Source organism: Podarcis cretensis (genome assembly GCF_951804945.1).
Source record: "Podarcis cretensis genome assembly, chromosome: 11".
In the NCBI taxonomy this organism is placed as follows: Eukaryota; Metazoa; Chordata; class Lepidosauria; order Squamata; family Lacertidae; genus Podarcis; species Podarcis cretensis.
This window is the reverse complement of record NC_137180.1, coordinates 40,090,443-40,115,791: the sequence shown is the minus strand read 5'-3', so window position 1 is coordinate 40,115,791 and position 25,349 is coordinate 40,090,443. Positions and strand designations below refer to the sequence as shown.

The 25,349-nt window shown below is 41.0% G+C and overlaps 1 long non-coding RNA gene across 1 annotated transcript; it reads right to left on the bottom strand.

Moving 5' to 3' along the window:
- Positions 1–7,915: 7,915 nt before the first annotated feature.
- Positions 7,916–25,316, bottom strand: LOC307226872. The gene is made up of 4 exons (XR_013843629.1): positions 22,445–25,316; positions 13,337–13,486; positions 11,231–11,379; positions 7,916–10,563 (listed from the first exon to the last, which is right to left on the bottom strand). It is a non-coding gene; the product is annotated as an uncharacterized lncRNA (long non-coding RNA).
- Positions 25,317–25,349: the final 33 nt, after the last annotated feature.

The following is a 25,349-nucleotide window of genomic DNA, read 5'->3' as shown; positions in this document are numbered from 1 at the left end:
GCCAGAGCCGCACACGGAAACGCCGTTTACCTTCCCGCTGGTAAGCGGTCCCTATTTATCTACTTGCACCCGGAGGTGCTTTCGAACTGCTAGGTTGGCAGGCGCTGGGACCGAGCAGCGGGAGCGCACCCCGCCGCAGGGATTCGAACCGCCGACCTTTCGATCGGCAAGCCCTAGGCGCTGAGGCTTTAACCCACAGCGCCACATAATCTAGCTACCTTTAAAGAATGTTTGTTTGACTCACAGCCCACATGTAAATAGGAAAGGGGGGAAAATGTTTATCCCTCCTATTTTCAGTCTACAAAACTATTTGGCCCAGGCAAGCTGAGCCAATATGACAAGTTTTTTAAAAAATATATTGGTATTTTTATATTCCTCTGCCCCACACAGAAAAGCTCCCAAAGTTTACATCTAATGCCAACACTGTGTTCAGCATAGCTCATAATGCACGAAGTTTGTGTTTCACACTCACCTCACACTGAGGCCTTGTCCACACCAGTTTACATTTCATTTGTGTACTTCACATTATACTCCCCGCAAACAACCCCAGCCTTGATGTTTCCACCCTGAAAATTATGATTTACCTGATATGGGAATAATCCAGTAAATTGGGGAAAATTGGGTTCCAAATCTTCCTAATGTTTAGTTAGAATTTCCTGTGTTGTAATTTGAGTCCATTGTGTCAGGTCCTCCCATGTGCAGCAGCATAAAACAAGCTTATTCTCAGTCTTCCATGTGACAAGCCCTTAGATATTTGAACATGGCTATCTTATCACCTCTCAGCAGGGCTAGCCAACCCATGAGGCAAGGTGAGGCGACTGCTTCAGGCAGCAGGATCCACGGGGGCAAAGGATCTGACCTCCAAGGAATGCATTGCCCGCAGTATCAGCAATGGCTGTGGAGAACACCTTGGAGGCTAGATCCGCTGCCTCAGAATCAGCCCCTAAAATGCTGCCTCTACTGTGGCCTCTTGGTGAATAGGATGTGCTGCTGGTCTCTCCCCCTCCACCCACACCCCATAGGAGGAAATGGTGGGGGCTGCCCTTGGGGGTTTCCTGGGGTCTGCACCTGACCAGCAAGATTCAGAGTGGGCCCCTTTCCACCCCCCGTGACAGCCTTTAATTCCCCCTTCAACCATCGGGTAAGATTGATCTGATTCCCCTCCCTTGTTCCTGATGTAGATCTTTACTCACACTCTGGATCCTACTGTAGATCTTCATGCATCCCTTCTTCCCTGCCTGAGGGCAGCACCATTTTGTCTTGGACCAGCCAAAATGTCTTGGACCAGCCCTGCCTCTCAGTCTTCTCTAGGCTAAACACACCCAACATACCCAAGTCCTTGGTTTCCAGACCCTTGATCATCTTGGTTGCTCTCCACTGTACATTTTCCAGCTTGTTAATATCCTTCTTAAATTATGGCACCCAGAACTGGACACAGTATTCCAGGTGGGAATAGTATTCCAAAGCAGAATAGGGCAATGCTATCACTTCCCTTGATCTGAACACTATACTTCTGTTGAAGCAGCCTAGAATAGCATTAGGGTTTTTTTTGCTGCTGCATCACACTATTGACTCATGTTAAGCTTGTGGTCTACTAAGACTCTTAGATCCTTTTCACATGTACTTTTGGGAAGCTAGGTGCCCCCCATCTTATATTTGTGCAGCTGGTTATTCCTGCCTAAGTGTAGAACCTTACTACTGCTTTGTTATGTTACATGTTCTTGCTTTTAAATGCATGTCATTTATGATTATGTAAGCTGCAGATGTGGCCTATAAATAAGGAAGTAGAAATGATGATGACAATGATGATGTAGGCATCCATAGAGGTTCTTAGCAATTCTACCAAGTTGCATTTTATTCAGCGACAGCCAGTCAGTTTACTATCACTATTGAGTAGACTCAGTCCCCATTGGGTTGTTTTGAGGATCCACTTTTCCCTCTCTAAATGATTTGATATGCTTCTGCAAATCTCGGGGTTTCCCCAAGCCTGATAATAATTCCCTCTTATGCATAGGTGTTGTCATTTTGGCTACAAAAATGGCACCCACATCAGGAGCAAAGGAAATGATTTGAAAACAAGTGCAGAACCCTGACAGGAACTCTCTACATACCTCTGACTGATTTTACGTATGTTGCGCTGTCCCACTGTGAATACAACTTGGGATAATACAGTATACCCGTTTTTAGACTATCCAGGCAGTTTGAATACAGGCTGCTCAGAGCTGTTTTTATAATCAGGCTTACAGGGCAATCTGACTTCCAGTCATACAGAATTTTGAAGGAAAGCTTTTTGCTGACCTTTCTACTTCTTTTTGTGTAAAGATTTTCAAATGAATTTGAAGCGCATAAAAATGGTTTTTCATTTCAGTGGCTTTAACCAGCATAGAGTAGCATAGTAATATTTTCATGAGCTGTACATTAGTTTAATTCAGAAACAGGTTGTCTGGTCTTTTCTCCAAATAGAGATTGACCAGTTTAGTCAGTTAACTGATCAATTAAAACATTAAAAACTACAGTAAGTAAGTTGAAATGGGTGACATCTGGAACATATTTAACCATGCTTAAATAAGGAGGTAATTTCACTGGGCAAACTAAACCACAGCAATTGTTTGTTTACTGGAAATAAGTGTGTGTGTGTGTGTGTGTGTGTGTCCAGAGAACTGCACACTTAAAAATATCCTTTATTGGTTTTGTAAATGAGAACTTAACAGGACCCCCTTTCCCCCAATTATATGTTTTTTAACCCTGGCACTAGCAGTAAATATCTGCCCAGGTTATAGCCTGTGATTAAGGATCAATTAATGTTTTCAGACCAAATTAAAATGAAACACTAGGCAAAATAAATGCAAGCTGACAGCAAAGGATACTAAAAAGAATTTGAGGAGCACATTGCTAAAATATTTAAGGCCATAAAATTAATAAACTTTAAATATGCTAATAACAGGAGACTGGTTAGAGAGGCAGTTGGACTCTTGAATGGCAAGGGAGTTGAAGATGCACTAAAGGAGGATAACGAGATTGCAAAGCATCTAAAGAGAATATGTAAAATAAAACGAAAACCAGAATCAAAACATTTTAACACAAATAATATCACTGCAGTTTCTCTTTATACCACAAAGGTACCATTTCCCCAACGATCTGACTTGGCATGAGATAGTTATCCAAATCCGAATCTGATTTCTCACCATCGTTGCTAGGAAGTGGAGAAAATGCATGGAAACTATTTGAAGCTGTCGCAAGTGTTCCTTCATGTTCTTTGAAATGTGGCAGGTCCTTCCTTCTACACCCGGCACAGCAATTATCGCTTCTTTTTCCTCTGTTTGTGTTTCAAAGGCTTGAAATTAAATAATGAGATATTAGTCACTGGCTTATTAAAACCTGTCTTGTACTCTTATGCTTAAAGTCTTTCCCTGTTTTAACAACACTTTCAGGGATACTTCAGCTGTGGTCTACAAACCAGTTCAGCCAAAGAATGCATATAAACCAGTTAGAACCACTGATGATGAACACGTGGTGACAAGTTATTTTTAGTTTAGTCAGAGAAACATGGGAAGCTGCTTTATACTGAGTCACGTTATTGATCCATCTTGGTTTCCAGCCCCATGTTGGGCAAAAGATTCCTGCATTGCAGGTGGGGTGGGCCAGATGACCCTTGGGGTCCCTTCCAACTCTGCAGTTCTATTATTCTAAGCTCAGTATTGTGTACATTGACTGGCAACAGCTCTCCAGCCCTACTTGGGCATGCTACAGATTGAGCCTGGGGTCTTCCAGTGAGCTTGTGCCATTTTCCATTTGCTACAGAAATGTTATATTTCTTCATGCACACAGTACATGATTCTGTCCTTAGTTGTTTTCATCAGTTTCTTTTGCTCCAGAGCAGTGATTCAGATTATCCTTTGAAGATACCCACATAGTAACTATGTTTTGCCCCATGGAGCAGCTTTGGTGAAGATCCATTTCAGTTGGAAAAAGGAACATGGGGAAAGCATTAAAACACTTTCCCCCAGTGCCCTCCCCCAGACTGCTTTCTTTAAAAAAATGCTATTTTATTTTATTTTAAACAGCAGAATGTCTCACACTATATGTAGTTTGACCCTTAGGTTTAGGAGAAGTCTAGCAAAACTATTCAACTGTTGTTGTTGTTGTTGTTGTTGTTTTTGAGAGAGAAAGAAATGTATTGTATTAGTGCAAATGGTTAGTTTTTAAAAAATGAAACATGAAGTTCTTGGTCCTTAAACTGCTCTTCCCTTATTTTCTTTATATATTATGTCACTTCCCCAATCCTTTCTGGGTTGCAGGTTACAAATTAGTTTGACATCATTGCAGGCAGCATACTTGGGCCAATTCTCTAGCTTTTTATCAAATTAAAGAAAGTTTTTGAGAGATAAATCACAAGAGTATACATTCTTGCGTTAAGACTTTGGTAGTTTAAATCAATGAGAATGGTTTAAAGCCAGCTTGTCCTCACAATCTAAAATGCCTTTAAAGTGGATGAACTGGAGGAATGATGAGCAGCCCACACAACAGCAAGAGTAGCTTTTGCAGACAAGCATCACCCAGAAACAACTAAGTGAACAGCCAACAGCTAACTGTGTTTGTGCTCTTTGCTCATTTCTGGCTGTCTGAAGATGGCATATTGAATTATGTGGGTGATGCCACCAGGGCAGTTCACACAAGACATTACTTTCCTTGTGAATCTTCCATTACATATCTATTCATTAACATTTGGAAATTTGGACACTGTGTAGCAAGAATTTGTAGCAATTTTTCCAGCTGTCAAGTTCACAAGTACAGTATTGCTGAGGCTGCACCCATTACAGCTTAGTTCCCACTGTCATCCAGGATACATTACATTACATTACATTACATTACATTACATTACATTACATTACATTACATTACATTGATGAGCTGGCTCTTTGTAGTGCTGGGTTCAAAGGCTGGCTTACCTTTTTGTTCATTTATGAATCACTTCCCGTGAAACACCCCAAAGCTATCAACAATAAAAACATTAGCAATAAGAAGATATATAAAAACAATTTCTAGCCCAATGCAGATAAAGACTACTCAGCATCACTTGGAGAAATAGAAGTGTGAACTGAGCTTTTTATGGTTTTAATAAACTCAAATTAGATCAGCTCAAATCCCTTCCTGCCCCATACGATTGACTCAGTAGTGGAAGTTTTTTTGTAACTTATTTACTTTTTAAAGGAAACTATGCCTTCATTGAAAAAGAACTAAGTGTAAGAGAGAGGAAACACTGGCAATAGTCCCAGATGTATCAATGCTGCCTGCATGAGGATGTGATGCCAAATAACAAGAAGTCTAGATTTGAAATGTGCATTTCTAATTCACTGTGACACAGAACAATTAGTAGTCCATACTTAATTAGTCATAGCAATTGCATTAATTCTGGTAACAACAAAGGTAGCAAAATTCCACTAAGACTAATTTCCTAGCACAATGTCAGCTATCCACCTTCTGGAGGCTCTGAACCTTAACCAGCCCTCTAAGAGGGAAACAAAGCTGGACTGGAAGTGGAAGGCTTCTCATTGTAGGTGTACAAATGTTGCAGCCTGTGTTCCATTTCTTACATAAGTCTCTGGGCAGCAAAAGCAGTGGGTGGCTACAGAGCTGAAGAGAACAGTAAGCTTGGCAAGGCAGCAGTGGGTGAGACGGCTGGACTGGGGAAGGAATACTTGGATGAGCCACCTACTATAAGTACCTAGGGAAGGTCCATCAGACTGAGGGGACTCTGTAATCCCACAAAGATCCACCTAAAACTAAGCAATCCAAGGAACATCAGAACTAATGAAGAGTTGAGTCCCCCCACCAACATCAGTGGAAGCTACTTCATCAGGGCAAATGGGGCACTGCCTCCATCTGCCCTCAGCCAGCCCCCACCTGCCTGCCTTCTTTCTTACAACCAATCCAAGGGGGTGGCCCTATCTATCAGATTCCTCCTGCTTGGTCTCAGTAATGCCTTTTAGAACTTAGCATGGAAGAGGATGGGGGACAAAAGCAGAATTAGTTGACTCTGCTTGTCATTGGTTCCAGCTCCACCCTCTATTGGTCTCCTTGCCTTTCATCTTACCAAACTCACTGGGCACCAGCCATCACCGCCTCACATCCTGACAGAGAGCAGGATTAGAAGGTTGGAAAGGAGGGATTTCCTTCCTGAGATGTCAGATGACCACCTTTCAACCCTGCCTTTTGACTTAAAAGGAGAAATAACCTGACATAAACTTCTTTTCTTTTAGGTAGGTGAAAAAGCAGTGGTAACCCAACATATTTCCAGTAGAGAAAATAATTAACACGGCATATATGGAGGAATACACAATGGTTTATTTTAGGACAACATTCCTTTGGGCAAAATTACTTACATATTTGTAACATGCCATTATCTATTTACCTATTAATGAAGAGAGTGTGGATTTTGTAATTAAACTCATTCGGTGACCAGAGAAGCATTGCTTGATTTCTCGTACAATCTTGATGGAGTCAAAGTGATTAATAACTACTGTGGAAAGTGTCTGCGCTAATAACCTGGAGCAATTCTGAAACTTAATGTAGCCATCCTTTCCCTGAAAAATCACAGACATTAAACTTGTTCCCAAGTATACATACTCTTTCAGATACAGGCATCTAAATACATATTTTAAATGTGCATTTGATTATATGCACAATGAGCATAATAAAGGATGATTATATGAAGATTTACTAGCAAACTAAGAATGATGAAGACGCAAATATATCCAATGCAAACATTCAGTTTGGCATTACTCATAGAGCAATGCTCTTTGAGTGTAGCTTCTAAATCTAAATATTCATATGTGATATTTACCAGGTTTGTTTAGTATATTTGTTAAATTTAACTCCAGCATTTCCTTTAGCTTCAATTAGAATATGGTGTATATATGACACCATAAGACAAATGTGAAGAGACTGTCATGAAAAGGGTACTTTGCAGCATCTGTGGTACACCTGACCCCTGGGTGGAAGCATTTTAATGTCTTTGAAAGGGCTGTGTGCATAGCATCATCTGTTAAATCAAAGTGGGAAACTGAGAATCCTGCACCCAGTTGGGCGCATGCTTCCCCAAACAGATGGGGATATAAATGGGGAAGTCTGCTTCCTTGAATAAAGTGCATGAGCTGGCTTTGGACAAGAATCTTTATTAGGTTATAGTTTTCAATTTTCTGTTGTTTTCATCTTAAATTATGTTACAAAATTATTGCTTTCAATTGTGTATTCAATATTAAAAATAAAATTCTACATAAATGAAAAGTCAGTTTGTGAAACATTGAAATATTAATTTAGAACAAATGGTGTCCAAGTTGCACAGACTTTGTTTTCTGCTCCTTTCTGCAGTTGTGTCCATTCTCACAAGAACGTAGGAAGGCATCCCTGCCACCATAGAGACAGGGCTGCCTTCCCACAAACTCATTTGTACCTGTGAATGAAGGCAGGGAAGAGGGGTGTCACCCTGGCAAATAAGGCAGTGCTTCCTGCTTGGCACTACTTGTGACTTGCCTTCCCACTCTCACCACCCCCTGCACAGTGTCACCTCCATCCCTCCACACCAGAGATAGGCAGATGTGGAGATACATCCAGAAGTGTCTTGTCAGATGAGGTAGAGCTGCAGGTCAGTTGCTGTTGCTTACTTGGAGAAACGGGGAAAGGGACGGGGATGTCAGTGCAGTGCAAACACAATTGTGAAGTGAATCCAGTGGTCCTGCAAGTGTGTTTGCATTGTGCCAACCTCTCTGCTGCAACAGCAACTTACCTGCCAAAGCTTCCTATGGCTGTTATGGGTGGTGTTTCATTTTGATGGTATAATGCAAGGGTTCCCTAACTGTGGTCCATGGACCGTTAGTGCTCCATGAGGTTCATCAGGTGGTCCACATGACTGAAAAAATACAATTAAAAATAATACAGCATCTGGCACAGTGCATTAAAGTTGCACTAAGTGGTCTGCCATGACCCTCAGAATTTTTTAAGTGGTCTGCAGGATGAAAAAAATGGGAAACACAGGCATGATGTATTCTTATTAATGTTTTCAAATGTCTTGTAATTTGCTTGGAGACTTTCAGGTAACAGGCAACTAACAAGTCTAATAAACAGAGTAGAGTATTTATTTATTTTGGTCAATAACCAGTTGAGTCTAATAAACATTAATAATTATTATTGATAACAATGATAATCAGCTAGATTAGCAGGTGTGTACTTTCTTACGTTTTTATAAATGATGAAGACTATGATGTGATACAAAATGTAAGTGAAAATAGAAATGGTTGAAGAATGTGGAATATTTAAACATGTACCAAGTTGTACACATACTATATTAGCTACAACTTGCATTTCACTATAAAGTCCTGGATAGGAAGCTACCTTATCCCAGGTCAGACTATTACTAAAACCACTCGTGAAAGATTGTCATTGATGTCACCTTCACAATTTTCAGGTAAGAAGTTTTTGTAATTCCTATCATAAATGTCTTCCATTGCCTCGCTTGTCCACCAGTTGTTATTTCCTTCCAACGTGGTATGGTCATAAGAAATAGTTTTGTCAAATGGAATAAGCATCACTATAGTTCAAAATAGCATATTAAAAGAAGTGCTTACATTAGCTAAGTATTCCTTAACAGCAAGTTGATAGATCTGATTTTGCTTTAAATACCATCCTTGAATTTTTACAGAGTCTTTTAAAATGCCCTGGTTCTGCATTTGGATCAAATCCAAATTCTATTCCTGCTACTTGAGGAAACCTAAATGTTAATAAAAACAGTTTATATTTTATATTATGATGAATAAACTCACATTTATTAATATTCTCCACATTTCAGCCCTCTTTCAAAATCAATACAGTCTATTCCTCCATGTGCTAACATTTAACACACATTGATTAATAATGCCATGCAGATAACAGTTCCTGCTCCACCTCTGTGAGCTCTTTCTCTAGCCTTCCTCTAATTTCAGCAACCCCTAGTGCACTATCCAAGAAGCCTGCCTTGACCTATTAAATTTAGCAAGACACTCTAGTTACCAAACATAAAATACAGCACAGAGCACAGATGTTTGGAATGTACACAGGCAGGAGCCGATTAAAGCAAGTGTGAGACTGAAAAAACTTTGCACACAGCTGCACTGGGTTTCAGAACAAATCTACATTGCCTTCATACAGAGCTGGCATGGGAGTTGTGCTCCAATTGCTAGCTGAGAGGCACAGCAAAGCCTTATCTCACTCTCTTTTGCATTTAAGTGCAACTGGCTATTTGTCTTCCATAAAAAAGTGGTAGGTGCAAAACATAATGTTTAGTGCAGCCTCTGGCATTCTCATCTCCACAAGGAGGTTTCTAACTCTCACTATTGTAGGCAAAGCATATGGTCTACCACTGACCTATGTCCCTCCTCCCCAAGCTGTTGATACTTTTGATTCAAGCGTTGGTTCATATGCAATCACATATACGGATGGACAAATCTGTCAAGATTCTCATTTTTCCATTCTTAAGTTCAATTCTCCACATTTCTGTATCAGTTTGCAAAACATTTTTAAATACTGTACTAATTTCTCCTAATGTATACATTTTATATGCCTAATATACAAATTTGTGCAAAGCAATTTTCCTTAATATAATACATTTCAGTATGTTTTTTTCATGAATATATGCATTCTTATGCACAGTTTACTGCAGTGTATGCACTTTTATACACCTTACAGTCATACCTCAGCTCCCGAACACCTTGGGAGTCAGACGTTCCAGCTCCCAAACAATCAAAAACTGGAAGTGAGTGTTCCAGTTTTTGAACTTTTTTTGGAAGCCAAACATCTGGCATGGCTTCCACTATTGTTTCCGGCGCACCTGCACAATTGGAAACCAATTGGAAGCCGTGCCTTGGTTTCCGAACATTTCAGAAGTTGAACAGACTTCTGGAACGGATTCCATTCGACTTCCGAGGTACGACTGTACTTGATTGGGGAACTACATCACAAAATTCTCAGAAGCTCACATTTCAAAAGATGGGTGTATTTCAATTGTTTTAGAAAGTAAACTTGGTAGGTTCACCTTTAAATGCAAATAGGATCCAGTTTCTCCCCCATTCCTATATTAGATGCCAAGATTCTGTGAAAGTGAAACTAAATGCTGACAAAGTCCTTCTCCTGGCAACAAAGGAGGAGGGGAGGGGAAGCATGCAAATCCAGGCCTTCACTTCAGCTCATTCCAGCTAATGTGCATAGCACTAAGCCATAGTTTAGTGTGACATAAATTCAGACAGTAAGAATAGTATAATTTGCATGCAATATGGAAATTGATAAATGCTGACTGTTACAACATTAAAAATCCATTTTCAGAGGAGTTCAGGGGGCACTTAAAAATATATATATACTTCATACCTTCCATCAATAGCTGGTTTATCTTATAAACTCGATTTTCAAGAGCTTCCATCAGTTGTTTGCCTGTCACTCTGATGACGAGAAGGGCATCAATAAAGGGAAGAATATTCAAAAGGTCATGCATTGTAAAATCTCCTGCTGGGTGTATTCGATTTGAGTGAAGTGTTCCTATAAAAATCAAAATGAAATCACCAACCAAAATTGCAACACTGTTTTGTGAAACTGAACAGATAAACAATTAATGTTGTTTTATTTAAACAGTAGTGATGCTGGTACAGTATTTCAGTGGGGAAATGTTTAAGTCAGGGCTCAGGAGGCTACATGGGGGTGGGATTGGTGACAATAAAGTATCATGCCTTGAATAAACAGTAATGTTTTTCACTAGTGTAAAGCCACCACTGGATACCTTTGCCTTTCTAACTTTATTACCGTACTATATTTTGAAAATTTGAGATATCAGGCTATTTGCCTTAGTCTTGGAGTCTGGCCTCCAGCTTTCTTTTTTTAAAAGCAAGAGATGTATTTGGGAAAGGTTACTGTGTTAATAATTCAGTTATTAGGTTTAGTTACTAATGATGCTGTTTTGTGGAGTTTATTGTAGTATTGCATTAGAATTTTATCTGACTTATGTTTATTTTCCCATTAATTATGCTGCTTTAAATGTGTCTTTTATATGAGATCTTCATCTGTAGTGTTTTGTTTTGATATTTTGTAATTTTTATTACATGCTGTAACTTAGATTGTATGCATGCTTTGAGGGTTTCTTTTCAAAAAATATACAGTAAAGCAGTATAGAAATGATATGAATCAATTGATGAAAAAATTTAAAGGCCACCTGAATTAAGCAATGCTACATCTTGCATGAATAGCTTCCAGCATTGCATTAGCTACCGGATTTCCCAAATTGCTCTCCATTCTTCTAACAGTTTTGACATAACCATCTAAATGAACATCAACTGGGCAGAGAACTTCCTTTAAAAGATTCTACAAGAAGAAAAATGTTGTAGCAGTTCATTGGAAGCAAAATCTGCAGCAAATTCCAAAGCACCATATGTAATATTAGTCTGGGAATATATAGGAGAATTCAGGCAGCCTTCTCCTTCCATGTGCAAGGGTGAGGGAAAGGGCACATTCCTTGATTTGGCCCCCTTCCTTGTGTCACTGTTACCATTCCACAGCCAATCATATCTGCACTGAACATTTAAAGTGCAAGGCTTTCCCTCAAAAGTTCTGAGAATAGCAGCTTACCCATCAGACAACTACAACTCTCAGCACCCTTAACAAACTACAGTGGTGCCCCGCAAGACGAATGCCTCGCAAGACGAAAAACCCGCTAGACGAAAGGGTTTTCCGTTTTGGAGGTGCTTCGCAAGACGAATTTCCCTATGGGCTTGCTTTGCAAGACGAAAATGTCTTGCGAGTTTTTCCAACTCCCCCCCCCTTTTTCTAAGCCGCTAAGCTGCTTATCCGCTAAGCCGCTAAGCCGCTAATAGCGCTAATCCGCTAAGCCGCTAATGGGCTTGCTTCGCAAGACAAAAAAAACACTAGACGAAGAGACTCGCGGAACGGATTCTTTTCGTCTTGCAAGGCACCACTGTAGTTTCAAGGATTCTTTGGGGAGCAGTCATGCACTTTCAATGTATGGTGTGGATGTGATACATGTGTTGGAGAATAGTAGGGAGTTCATGTAGGCTCCCTCTGTGGCTTGGCACAATGGGAGTTCAGGGTTCCAAATCTAGTGGGAGCCTATATATATAGAAGAGGCTTCCCACTTATCCCTCCAACTTATGGCCACAGTGATATGAGGGAGGGGATGCCCTCTTCCCCTTCAATCACACAAGGGAGATGCTTAAGGCTAAGAGGAACAATCCAGGATGTGGAACAAAAAATATTTTTCAGTGCTAGAAGTTAGATAGGGTCACTGTACATAGTAGGGCTTGCATCTAATTATCTTAACTACCGTATTTTTTGCACCAGAACACTCACTTTTTTCCTCCTAGAAAGTAAGGGGAAATGTCTGTGCATGTTATGGAGCGAATGCCTGCGGGTGGCGGGGGGGATCTGCTGCAGTTGTGAGCAGAGGATCCATGGTTCCCCTTCCTTCCCTCCTCTGTGGTTACAAAGCATGGATCCACATAGATCCTCAGGATTTTTGCATTGGGCTACTCCAAACTCACTGTCAGATCACATGTCTGTGGCCACAGCATGAACCACAAAAATCATATATCCACTATTTCGTTTAGAATATTTTTTTTCTTGTTTTCCTCCTCTAAAAACTACGTGCGTGTTATGGTCTGGTGCGTGTTATAGAGCGAAAAATACGGTAATTAGTGAGATGATGCTTTGTTGATTAAATATGCATATGATAAACATTAGTTATGAGGTAAAGAATTTTTTTGTTTGTACAGTGATACCTCGGGTTACATACGCTTCAGTTACAGACTCCAGTAACCCAGAAATAGTACCTCAGGTTAAGAACTTTGCTTCAGGATGAGAACAGAAATCACGCTGCGGCGGTGTGGCAGCAGCAGGAAGCCCCATTAGCTAAAGTGGTGCTTCAGTTTAAGAACAGTTTCAGGTTAAGAACGGACCTCCGGAACGAATTAAGTACGTAACCAGAGGTACCACTGTAAATGATATCTACATGCGTTGGATCAGGGACAATATTCAAAGAAACATTTTCCTGCTTTATGAGAGAAAAAGAGGAGATTGTGCCTCAAAGATTGTGCCTATTACCCAGTTTTTATGCATGCATATATTAAAAGTGGCAGTTGTGATATGCTGCAGACTTCATTGCTGAAGGAAGGAGCAAACCCACACTGATTATCTTGCTTAAACCAAGACTGACAATATCGTCCATCCTTAGCCTTATCCATGTGATATCTGAATGAGGCCTAGGGGTGACATAGCTTTCCAAAATGAAAAGTAGTACAGTACTTACCAAACAGTGCAAAGTGTGCTCCAAATGCATTTAAAATTGGAACCATGTTTTCCTTTAGTTATTGCACTTAAGGCTGATGGATTTAAACAGGCCCCACTAAATATTAGAAGTGGATTCAGTAAACTGAACTTTTTGATAGCTGTAGTAAACCTGTCAAAATTGTAAAGGTGTTATTAGTTTTCATCTGGTGCTATTAAAATACAATATATGAACAAAATGTTTTCATAAGGTAAATCAGGTCATCAACCTGTTTATTCCTTTGACTTTCTGGGGAATGTGTTTGAATGTGCCTTACACTTCGACAGCATCCTGTTTTCACAGTTGCCAATTTTCAATATTATACTTTCAGTATTATATTGTTTTTATTAAAATTGATAGAAATAGATATGGACAAAAATTGATTATTTTTCAGTATAGTGGGGAACTGTTCAAGAGTGGGAACTAACTATATATCATCAGAGATCATAAACAGAATGAATGTCATCATAAATTATTCCTAAGTATGCAAAGCTGATCCAATATTTATGAAAAGAACCATCTTGATTCATCATTGTGTCTTGATTCCCAGAACTGTATAAAGTCCATTTATAAAAGTCCAGTATGTTGATGACTCCATAATATATGAACCAGGAGAGGCTGTGCAGGCCCTGGACCAGCGCCTGGATGCAATGGTGGGCTGGATGATGGGAAATAAATTGAGCTTGAATCCCAACAAGACAAAGGTTCTGTGAGTTAGTGGTTCCTGTGTCTGAGAAACTGGCCAATAGCCTGCCCTGAAGGAAGAGGTATGCAGCCTAATAGGTGCTCCTGTATCCACTGTAGGCCCAGGTGGTCTTGGTGGCTAGGAGTGCCTTTTTAACAGGTTGGGCTGGTATGATCAGGATAGCTTGAGTACATTAGTCCTGGTATTGGTAACTTGAAAACTGGATTACTGCATACACACTTCCTGCTGATTAATATTACACAGGCACCCTTGCAACATTGTTTTAGTATTTCAGCAGGCCTATGCAGACACATAATTTAGTTATATATAAAGGTAAAGGTACCCCTGCCCATACGGGCCAGTCTTGACAGACTCTGGGGTTGTGCGCCCATCTCACTTAAGAGGCCAGGGGCCAGCGCTGTCCGGAGACACTTCCGGGTCACGTGGCCAGCGTGACATCGCTGCTCTGGCGAGCCAGAGCCGCACACGGAAACGCCGTTTACCTTCCCGCTGGTAAGCGGTCCCTATTTATCTACTTGCACCCGGAGGTGCTTTCGAACTGCTAGGTTGGCAGGCGCTGGGACCGAGCAGCGGGAGCGCACCCCGCCGCAGGGATTCGAACCGCCGACCTTTCGATCGGCAAGTCCTAGGCGCTGAGGCTTTAACCCACAGCGCCACCTGCGTCCCTTAGTTATATATACTTGTTTACAATTTTATCTGTGTATTGTTGTATTTTGTACTATTGTATGTGCACTGCTCAGTTTTTTATTATTAAGCAATTTATAATTTTATATATACACACACAAATATATTTTACAGTGTCATGACACTCACTTATATTCTTTTTTTTTCAATCACACCTACAAAAAAATGTTCAAGTTTTAGTTCTGAGACAGTTCTCAGATGAGTAAGATTAAACAAATTAATCCAGACTTGTTAGTAGTGATGGTACTTATGGCTCTCTGGAATCCTAAGGAAGTGACTTTGCAAATGATTAAAAGATGTTCCTTCCAATGGTTGAGAAGCTGCACAGCTAGTCATGGCCTCAGATTCAGCTTTTCTTCTGACTACTCAGTTGGCGGCAAGGTTCCTTTTAAAAGCCGTTTATTTATTTTCTTACATATATACTTTATCTTCCTTCCTTCATGAAACCCAAGGCAGCATACTGGGTCTCCACCCGGATGCAAGGTGGTAGGGATCCATGTTCCTTCAGACCACACCCTGGGGCCATTATAACTGATTAAATAAATATCGTTTTTTCTTATGACAGGAGCACTCATATTTTATTCACTATTCTCAATATTGACTAGTACAATGCACTTTACATGGGTATATGACTAAAGTGCCATTCGGCATAGCGTTCTAGATCATGGCTGTTGCATCTTACAAAGTGGACTACTCTACATTATAGCTAACTCACGGAATGATTTTCAGATGCCTGCTATTTTATGCTGATTACTTATGGTAATTTTATGGAAGGAAGTGTGTACTTGGAGGATGTTTAGTGTGACCACTTTTAGTTATTATTGTTGGTACATTTTAAATTTTACTTGCTTACTATGTAAAGCTACTTGAGAACTTTGGGTATGAAACAATGCATAAATAAAGTAGTGGTGGTGCTAAGAGATATATTTCTTTCCTATGTACTTAGTAGTGTACTTTGTAGTGTATTTGAATAACATTCCAATTTAGTATACTCCTTTTTCTTTGCTACTTGAGTCTATAGCCCACAACTCATGTGGGTGATAGATGGGCAACACAGATGGAGAAGTACTTTAGCTACAGTAGATGTATCACTTAATTGAGTCCAATAATATTTGCTAGCAAGCTGTTACATTCTTGTGTAATTTATTCATCACAGCAGGAGGAAATTTACTTGAATTCTGCCCACTGCCCTCTTAACTTTAAGACACATTTGTAGGCATCAATCCAGCAGTTATACAAACTTAAATCTCACTGAGCACAATGAATTTACATGTTCATCATTGTGCACTAGATTATATTACTAGAATCCTGCTAAATTTTATAAGCTTATAGAACTATTGGTATTTACAAACAAAGTTTCTTTTCTTTGGAACAGATTATTTTCTTCTGGACTTTAAATTACACTGCTTGTGCTTGTTTTTAACAGGTAACTGAATGATCAATTTTTATTGTTTAAAATGTATCCATTCATGTTTTAATATAATGTTTGAATTTATTTATTTTGTTTATTTAACAAAATGTATATACCACTTAATTGTTTAAAAAAATCCTGCTAAGTTTACAAAAATACAAAACATAAATGAGTATTTAAAATATTGAATCACTATTAAATAAATTGTTGATTAAAATCAACAAAAGCTAAAAAAATAAAACACATGCATCTTCTGCATTGCCTTAAAAAGATGTTTCAAGTGGGCGCTGAAGAGTACAGCAGAGGCAGCAACCTGATCAATAGGCAGGAAGTTCTAAAGTGTAGGTGCTGCTACACTAAAAGATTGATTTATTACACGTGCAGAACAGTGCCAGTTCCACAAGTAAACACCTTGAACTTGGCCTGGTAGCAACTGGGCAACCAGTGCAAATCTCTGAACAGAGCGTCATTCTGCACTAACTGTGGCTTTCTGATCAAGTACAGTGGTACCTCAGGTTACATACGCTTCAGGTTACATACACTTCAGGTTACAGACTCCACTAACCCAGAAATAGTGCTTCAGGTTAAGAACTTTGCTTCAGGATGAGAACAGAAATCGTGCTCCGGCGGCGCGGCAGCAGCAGGAGGCCCCATTAGGTAAAGTGGTGCTTCAGGTTAAAAACAGTTTCAGGTTAAGTACGGATCTCTGGAACGAATTAAGTACTTAACCTGAGGCACCACTGCACAAGGGAAGCCTCAACAGTGGCGTAGCAAGATGAGGTGGTACCCGGTGTGGAAAATTTCTTGTCACCCAGCCACACATTGAAATTTATTTATTTTTTTGCCTGGAAAAAAATGGGGAGCCAGAGTTGTTGAGCTTTTTGGGGGGAGCCAAAGTTGTTGAGTTTTTTTCCAGAGATCATGTGCGAGGAGGAGTCTGCCTGCCACCCTACAGCTGAGGGGGAGCTGTCGGGCACCAAAGCCTCAGCATCTCTCACAGACATTGAGTGCCGCACCGCATTTTGTCACCCCCCCCCTTGGAGGTGGCACCCGGGGCAGACCGCACCCACATTACTCCACCTCTGAGCCTCAAATAAAGTGCATTGCATCTGATATTGAAGTCAGTAGTGTCTGAACTACTGTGGCCAAGCTCTCCCAGTTCAGGAATGGCCATAGCTGTCACACCAGTTGCAGAGGGTAAAAGGTGCTTCTAGCTGCTGAGGTTACCTGGGCCAACAATGCAAGAGTTGGATCCAGAAGAGCCCCCAGACTATGTACCTGTATCTTTCAGTGAAGTACAACCCCATCCATGACAGGCAGTTGACTGTTTTCTTGGACATAGAAGCCACACACGCACCACAGATTTTTTGAACTCCACATGAGCTGTCCACAGGAATTTGTTGATTGGGTGGTCAACAAATATTCCACAGAAATAATAATAATAATAATAATAATAATAATAATAATAATAATAATTTATTATTTATACCCCGCCCATCTGGCTGGGCCTCCCCAGCCACTCTTGGCGGCTTCCATAGAAACCAAAAATACAGTAAAATATCACACGTTAAAAACTTCCCTGAACAGGGCTGCCTTAAGATGTCTTCTGAATGTCAGGTAGTTGTTTATCGTTTTGACATCTGCTGGAAGGGCATTCCACAGGGCGGGCGCCACTACCGAGAAGGCCCTCTGCCTGGTTCCCTGTAGCTTTGCTTCTCGCAATGAGGGAACCACCAGAAGGCCCTCGGCGCTGGACCTCAGCGTCCGGGCAGAACGATGGGGGTGGAGACGCTCCTTCAGGTATACTGGACTGAGGCCGTTTAGGGCTTTAAAGGTCAGCACCAACACTTTGAATTGTGCTCGGAAACGTACTGGGAGCCAATGTAGGTCTTTCAAGACCAGTGTTATGTGGTCTTGGCAGCCGCTCCCAGTCACTAGTCTATCTGCCGCATTCTGGATTAGTTGTAGTTTCCGAGTCACCTTCAAAGGTAGCCCCACGTAGAGCGCATTGCAGTAGTCCAAGCGGGAGATAACCAGAGCATGCACCACTCTGGCGAGACAGTCCGCAGGCAGATAGGGTCTCAGCCTACGTACCAGATGGAGCTGGTAAGCAGCTGCCCTGGACACAGATTTGACCTGTGCCTCCATGGACAGCTGTGAGTCCAAAATGACTCCCAGGCTGTGCACCTGGTCCTTCAGGAGCACAGTTACCCCATTCAGGACCAGGGAATCCTCCACACCTGCCCGCCTCCTGTCCCCCAAAAACAGTACTTCTGTCTTGTCAGGATTCAACCTCAATCTGTTAGTCGCCATCCATCCTCCAACTGCCTCCAGACACTCACACAGGACCTTCAGTGTGCATATTTAAATATCAGAGAAGTTTTAGCTCAGTTGGTTTCAGCATGGTACTGATCCCTACCAACTCTACAATTCTATGATTACACCCCATATAATAATAAAATAAAATAATTCTAGGATTCTAAAACACAAAATTATGTTTTAAAAAGGTTTACTTCTTGTCAGGCATATACAGAGGCAAGTAACAAGGCAGATACTCTTGGTAAATGGAAACAGATAACAAAACATTATAAATTATAAATTGTGCCGAGCAGATCTCAATGAGATGCTCCTGCAAGTGAAAAGAGGTGGGGTGATTTTTGCTGATTTCTCCTTCTCCATGCAGTCCCTTGTGCCCCTGCTCTCAATTTGCTCTAAGGGGTTGGGCAATCCTCCAAAACAGCATGGGAAGTAGTGCTGGGGGAAATAAGGGAACAGGAGGAATCAATGAAAATTGCCTCCCTACCTTCCATTCCCAGAACTGCAGGTCTGGTTCCAAACCTATAGCACTGCAAATACACACATACACATATTATAAAGGCAATTTTAATACACGTAGTTCCCATTTTACCCAATGGCTGTCATCTGTGATTACTTGCAATGTTCTATTAGTTTTGGTCTGACTTTTGTTGGTTCAGGCTCATTTGCATATGAGCAATACATGCTGTCCTTAAACAGTAGCAGTACATAAAAAGTCTGACATGAATATGCACATAACACAGGGCTAAAAGAATAGGGAGAATGCTGGGTGAAACAAGGAATTTCCAAATAACTTATTCCTAGACAACATCTACTGGTGCTGTGAGTTATAGTAGCTTAGTGCTCTTTGGAAGACAGGGTAAGTGGGCCTCTTGGGGCCTATCATTCTCGCTCTCTCTGCATAGTTGGAGGGTATTCATATAGCTCAAATCAAGCATGCTGTTCCTTGCTCTCAAAGTTTATGTTTGTCTCTTTCCTTGCCATAAAGTGGGGACAGGGGGGAAAAGCACATTCACAGTAAGAGGCTTGGAATGGAGGCAATGCTGCATTTTCCATAGACAATATGACAAGCAAAGAGAAGAATCCAAAGTTTAGTTCATGGGTAGTCAGTGTGAGTCATCCCAGGCCTGACTGTGCCTCACCCTCATCCCTCACCCCCTTCGCCAAATCCTAGATACGTTGGGGTTGGTTGTGAATACTTAGTAAAGGTAAAGGTACCCCTGCCCGTACGGGCCAGTCTTGACAGACTCTGGGGTTGTGCGCCCATCTCACTTAAGAGGCCAGGGGCCAGCGCTGTCCGGAGACACTTCCGGGTCACGTGGCCAGCGTGACATCGCTGCTCTGGCGAGCCAGAGCCGCACACGGAAACGCCGTTTACCTTCCCGCTGGTAAGCGGTCCCTATTTATCTACTTGTACCCGGAGGTGCTTTCAAACTGCTAGGTTGGCAGGCGCTGGGACCGAGCAGCGGGAGCGCACCCCGCCGCAGGGATTCGAACCGCCGACCTTTCGATCGGCAAGCCCTAGGCGCTGAGGCTTTAACCCACAGCGCCACCTGCGTCCACCTGTGAATACTTAGAGGCGAACAAAAGACATTCTACTCATGCTCAAATCATCTGTTCTTCCTTCCCATATCATCATGCTGAGTCCTGCCACTGTGCTGAGGCTAAGCTATAGTGAGCCCCAGCTAAAATTAAGCTCTGGCACCAACCAATACTTATTTTCACCCACATCTCCATGGTTGGTTGGTTATGCCAAGACTGACAGGCTCCCACTTATTCCATTTTGAGACAGCATTTGAAGTTGCTGTTTTTTAATACCAGAAGGCATTTTATGACTAAGGGTGCAAGCCTATACATGTCTACTTACAAGTAAGTCCAACTGATTTGAATGGTGCATCCCCCCAGGTAAGTATGTATAGCAAGTGGCTAACATTTTTTGGCTTGAGAGCCGCATTCACCCTTGGCTAGTGCTCTGGGAGTGGTTACTCATATGCAAGCACACAGGGGCATACAACCCCTTCTCATTTCATCTGTGGAGATCAGCTGAGGAGAGTTGCTATTCAGTGTTGTTGTTTTTAAGCAGTTTTTCCAACTCTACAGGAAAAATAAATAAATAAATGCAGAACAAAGTGTGCTTTACACCTTGCTTGTACCCTGTATCAGTGACTGTTTCTCTCATACTCAACACATTTATGAATCCATCTTAGTACAGTAACTAACTGGAGAAAAAAAAGAGGTACTTTGTGTTTACAAGGTCACAGCAAAGCATTACCTGCCCAAAGATGAAGGTGAATTATTATTATTATTATTATTATTATTATTATTATTATTATTATTTATTATTTATAACCTACCCATCTGGCTGAGTCTCCCCAGCCACTCTGGGTTGCTCCCAATCACATGTTAAAAACAATACAGCATTAAATATTAAAAACTTCCCTAAACAGGGCTGCCTTCAGATGTCTTTTAAAAATAGGATAACTGCTTATTTCCTTGACATCTGATGGAAGGGCGTTTCACAGGGCGGGCGCCACTACCGAGAAGGCCCTCTGTGTGGTTCCCTGTAGCCCACCAGAAGGCCCTCGGCGCTGGATCCATTCGAGCCAAAAAAAGGGGGGTGTTTTACTGTGGTTTTGACATTTTAAGTTTTCTACCCTTATATAATTTGTGTACATGCTCACCCTGACATTGCCTGTCATTTAACTGCTTAATGAACACATAACTCCTAAAATGTCTCATTGCAAACTGTGTATTATCAATTTTATGCACAAATATTTTACTCCTCTGTATTTTGTGTCTAATAGCACAGAAAAAAACCACCCTCCCTACCCATCAAACTATCAGTCTGATTACTGAGGAGGAAGCAGTTTCTGTCCCTATGTTTTATACTAGGTGGAATCGTGTAAACCTCTCCGCTCACATCAACCTCATGTCTACATTACATTTTCTTTTTTGCCGCCACCACCAGCAAATTTGAGAGGGGTCTGGGGGGAGGCAGAAAGACTTGCTTGTCACATCAGACCCCTGGGTGCACAGGATTGCCTCCTGAGTCTGCTGTTTTTACTGCATGTGTGGTGGTGTTTTTCATTTGCAGCGTCATTTTTACATTGTATGTTATTGTTGTGAATTTGTTTGTTTTTTTAAAGTAAGCTCCTTTTAAAACTTCATCTGAAAAAAGCATGGCATGTAACACAATAAACAAGTAAGTTTCCTGGATGAAAATGGCGCCAAAGATACAGCAAAAGGAATGCCTTCTAAGAATCTGAGGGAAGGGAGGAGCAGATGCCCTAATCTGTCTCATAAAGATTTTTTCCCCCATTTCCCCAACCCACATTTCCCAAGTTGAAAGGACCTATCTATTTATACTTAGAAACACCTTCTACAGGTTCCTCTTTCCTAGACTCCACCTCATAAACATCACTTAAAAATAACCAGGTCAATCTGGCTCTTGTCTGGTGACTCTGGACTAAGACTGGTGTTAACAGTTTTACTAGTCCTGTCTCTGGTGTCTGAAGGAAAAGAAGAGCAGCCTTGCTCCTCAGAAGGCAGATTTTCCATTATTCTTTGTGAGCTAGGACAAAATGGCTCCTGGTTATCAGGAGTGAGACAGGAAAGACATTTGGAGTCACACGATCTGAGGGAGATGAGGTGGTGTTGGCAGAAGAAATTAACTCTGGGGGAATTTGCTGCTTCCTGAGAAAGGAAACGTGTGTTTATTTTCTGAGGGAACGTGCAAAAGTCAATTCTCAACACGCCTTCCTATCCTATCATATAGATGGTCATAAATCCTGTTTTACTCTCAGATAAATTCTTCATAAATAACTTTCCACTGGAAAAGGGCCTTGCTTCTATTCCTCCAGGCAAATCATGTTTCTGATATTTCCCCAATGATAAGCCGCACACAGGGCCCTAAATATAACAGCTCAGTGCAACATTATTATTTCAGAAACCATGGCAACAAGAAACCACAGACCATCACAACTTCATCATGGCTGAAGCCACAAGGAAAGAGGAGGCCACAACATGATTTTTTATCTCTTCAGGATGGGAGCATGGTGTTGTGTCTCATTTTGAAAAGCGATGTCAAATCCAAGTATTCCGCTCACTGAGATTTCAGACACAGCTTTTCCTCATAGGACATGCCACCACTGAGGATGGCAGCTCTATATTCACAAGAAAGGCGACTGTTCTGCAGTCTGGAGAAATAAATAGCTCCCTGCCCATTTGGATCCAGAAAACATTATTTTTTAAAAAAATATATATTTTTGTACTTCAAGAACTGCTTTCACAGAACTGCTGCTGTTTCTTGCATGTGTTCATCAATTTAAATATATTGAAATTAAATATGTCCATAGCCAAGCATCAGAATATCTTTATGTATCAATTGGCTGAAAAGTGGGGGTGGGGGTCACCCAGGGAACATGGCAGCTTAGGCCTATATCTCACTTCCATAGTTCCAACCAGAACACCACTAAACAAACTAGTTCAGCAGCTGCTGAAAAGAAGCACCCACACGGGGCATGTCACAGCACGTTTTTGCAAAAAAGAATGGACCATGGATACATATTTTTGGACTAAAGAAACAATTCCAGCATCTGAAATAGGACAACAAAGAGGAGTCTTCCCTGTCACCTAAAGTCTGGAAGTCTGAGTTTTCAAGAGTAGGACTGAAATGACAGCTCTGTTAGCAAAAACTGAAACAGCGTCTTACAGTGGAGTGGACCTTTCCAAGCTAAGCTTTTGGAGCAAAGGAATGTGGACACAACCTCTGAAATAGATGGGATTGCTAATGAAACCAGGATTCTAGGGCTGTAAACAGAAATTAAAGTAACATCTCTGGCTAAGGGCCAAGGGCCTCAGTTTAAAATTAGAAAACTGCTATCGCAATTTGACTACATAGTGACTGGCACTTCAATAACTGATTTCTGTCCTTCCTAGTGTGGGATTGTGCCTCATATTTGAACCAGGGATTTACAGCATGTAAAATAAAGTGTTCCACCATTTCAGATTCTGGAAAAGTCTAAGTACATCCATGATCTGTGTTGATTGCATTGTTATATAAATATAAATTGCAGCTTGAACTACTCTGAACACATGAAAGTTAGTGAGGGGTTTGTTCATGCTTGCATCAAAGTAATTTGTTTTTCCACATGAATTCGTGCAGCAATTAGCTTAGCCTTTGGGGGAGAAAATATGAAAGAAAACTGGCAAGAGGTAAAAATAAAGACTTTCAAAAATAATTTTCACAGCTTCAAGTCAACCATAGAAAGGTAATAGGGCACAATAAAATATATAGGTAGAATTTACACCGTGTTCTCTGGAAATATTTGAAAGGAATCAAAGTTCAAGTTATACAGGAACAATATCAATAATTACAATACTTGGTTCAAGGAACAGCTGCAGGGCTTTTCCAGCTAGTCCTATGTGTTTGTTGCTCACTTGAAGCATTGAACATTCCCACATGGTTTCTGCTATTAAATCACTGGGCAAGTGTGCAAATCTTGTGAAGAGCTTATGATGCCTTTGTGTCTGTTGATGTGCAAATGGTCCCCTCAGTGAGTAGATGTGATCTTTTTTTGTAGAAACTTCTCTGTATGTCTGCTGCACCAAGTTTGCAAAAAGGTGTGACACAGAAGGGCAAAGAACGCAGAGAGCAATCACATGAAAACTTACTCCATTTGTATCTGCATGTGAGTCTGTGACAAGCTATTGCTTATGCTCACAGATACTAGTGCCATGAGCAACTCTTTTGCTGCTCTCACTATACTGTGTCAAGCAGGCATTGTTGTTATATTGTCACATAGGCTGTGTGCACACTGTACCCTTAAAACACATTCAAAACACATCCCCCCCCCTTTGTTTGGTAAAAGGGTTGCTGGGAGTTGTTAACTTTGCGAGGGGTAAACTGCAGGACCCAGAATTCTCTGAGGGAACTAATGTGCTTCAAAATGCTTTAGGTATGTACTGTACCAGTCTCTGCATTTAGAACTGCTTTAATTTTCCCTTTGTGATTTGCTAGCAACTGATAAAGTGTTGCTATATACAGTATCATCATAAACTGATTGTTCCTATTTAGTAAATCTAACCCTATTTAGACGAGAAGAAAAACCTTCCTCTGCCACTCTGAATTGCAAATGGAGGGTCAGACCTTGCATTGTCTTTTCACTTCATCCATACAATCTGTTTTATCTCAGTCATATTCAACCACCCATTAATATTTCTTCTGCAGCTCAGTATTTGACAGTGTGGATTAGATGTCTGTTTAGTTAACTGGACAGACACATGTGTTTGAGGCCAGAACACCCACCAGCCAATCTGGTTTACAGCCTATGAGTATTACTGGAAGGATCTCTGAAATACTGTAGTATTAATGCAGGTTACAAAAAAAGAAAATGTAGAGAAAACACCATCTTCACTTTGATTGCAGTTGACAAATCCTGTAAATGGCTGGACAACCGATGAACATATTTTGGAACCACTTCTCTCCCTTCAGGTCCTGTCCCTCATCAAAACTACATTTTCTCTCTCTTAATCCTCTTTCCCAACTGTAACCGAGTTTTTACGGGCAACCAAAATTGCCATAAAGCCAGAGTACTATGAGGAAAGGCTACAGGATCTGGGGCTCTTTAATTAGGAGAAAGATGATCAAAGAGGAACATTTCAGAGATTTATAAAATGATGCTGCTTGGGATGGAGAAAGTCTTTCTCATACGACATCATCCAATGCAACTTGATTGGTAGGAAATTCAAGGCAGGTGATAGAAAGCACCTTCTTCACAAAATGTGAAGAATTCACAACATGGCTTTAAATGTGCATAATGGCCACATGCAATCCGTAGCCTGAGAGACAGTATGTTGCTGATTACCAGCTGCTGGGG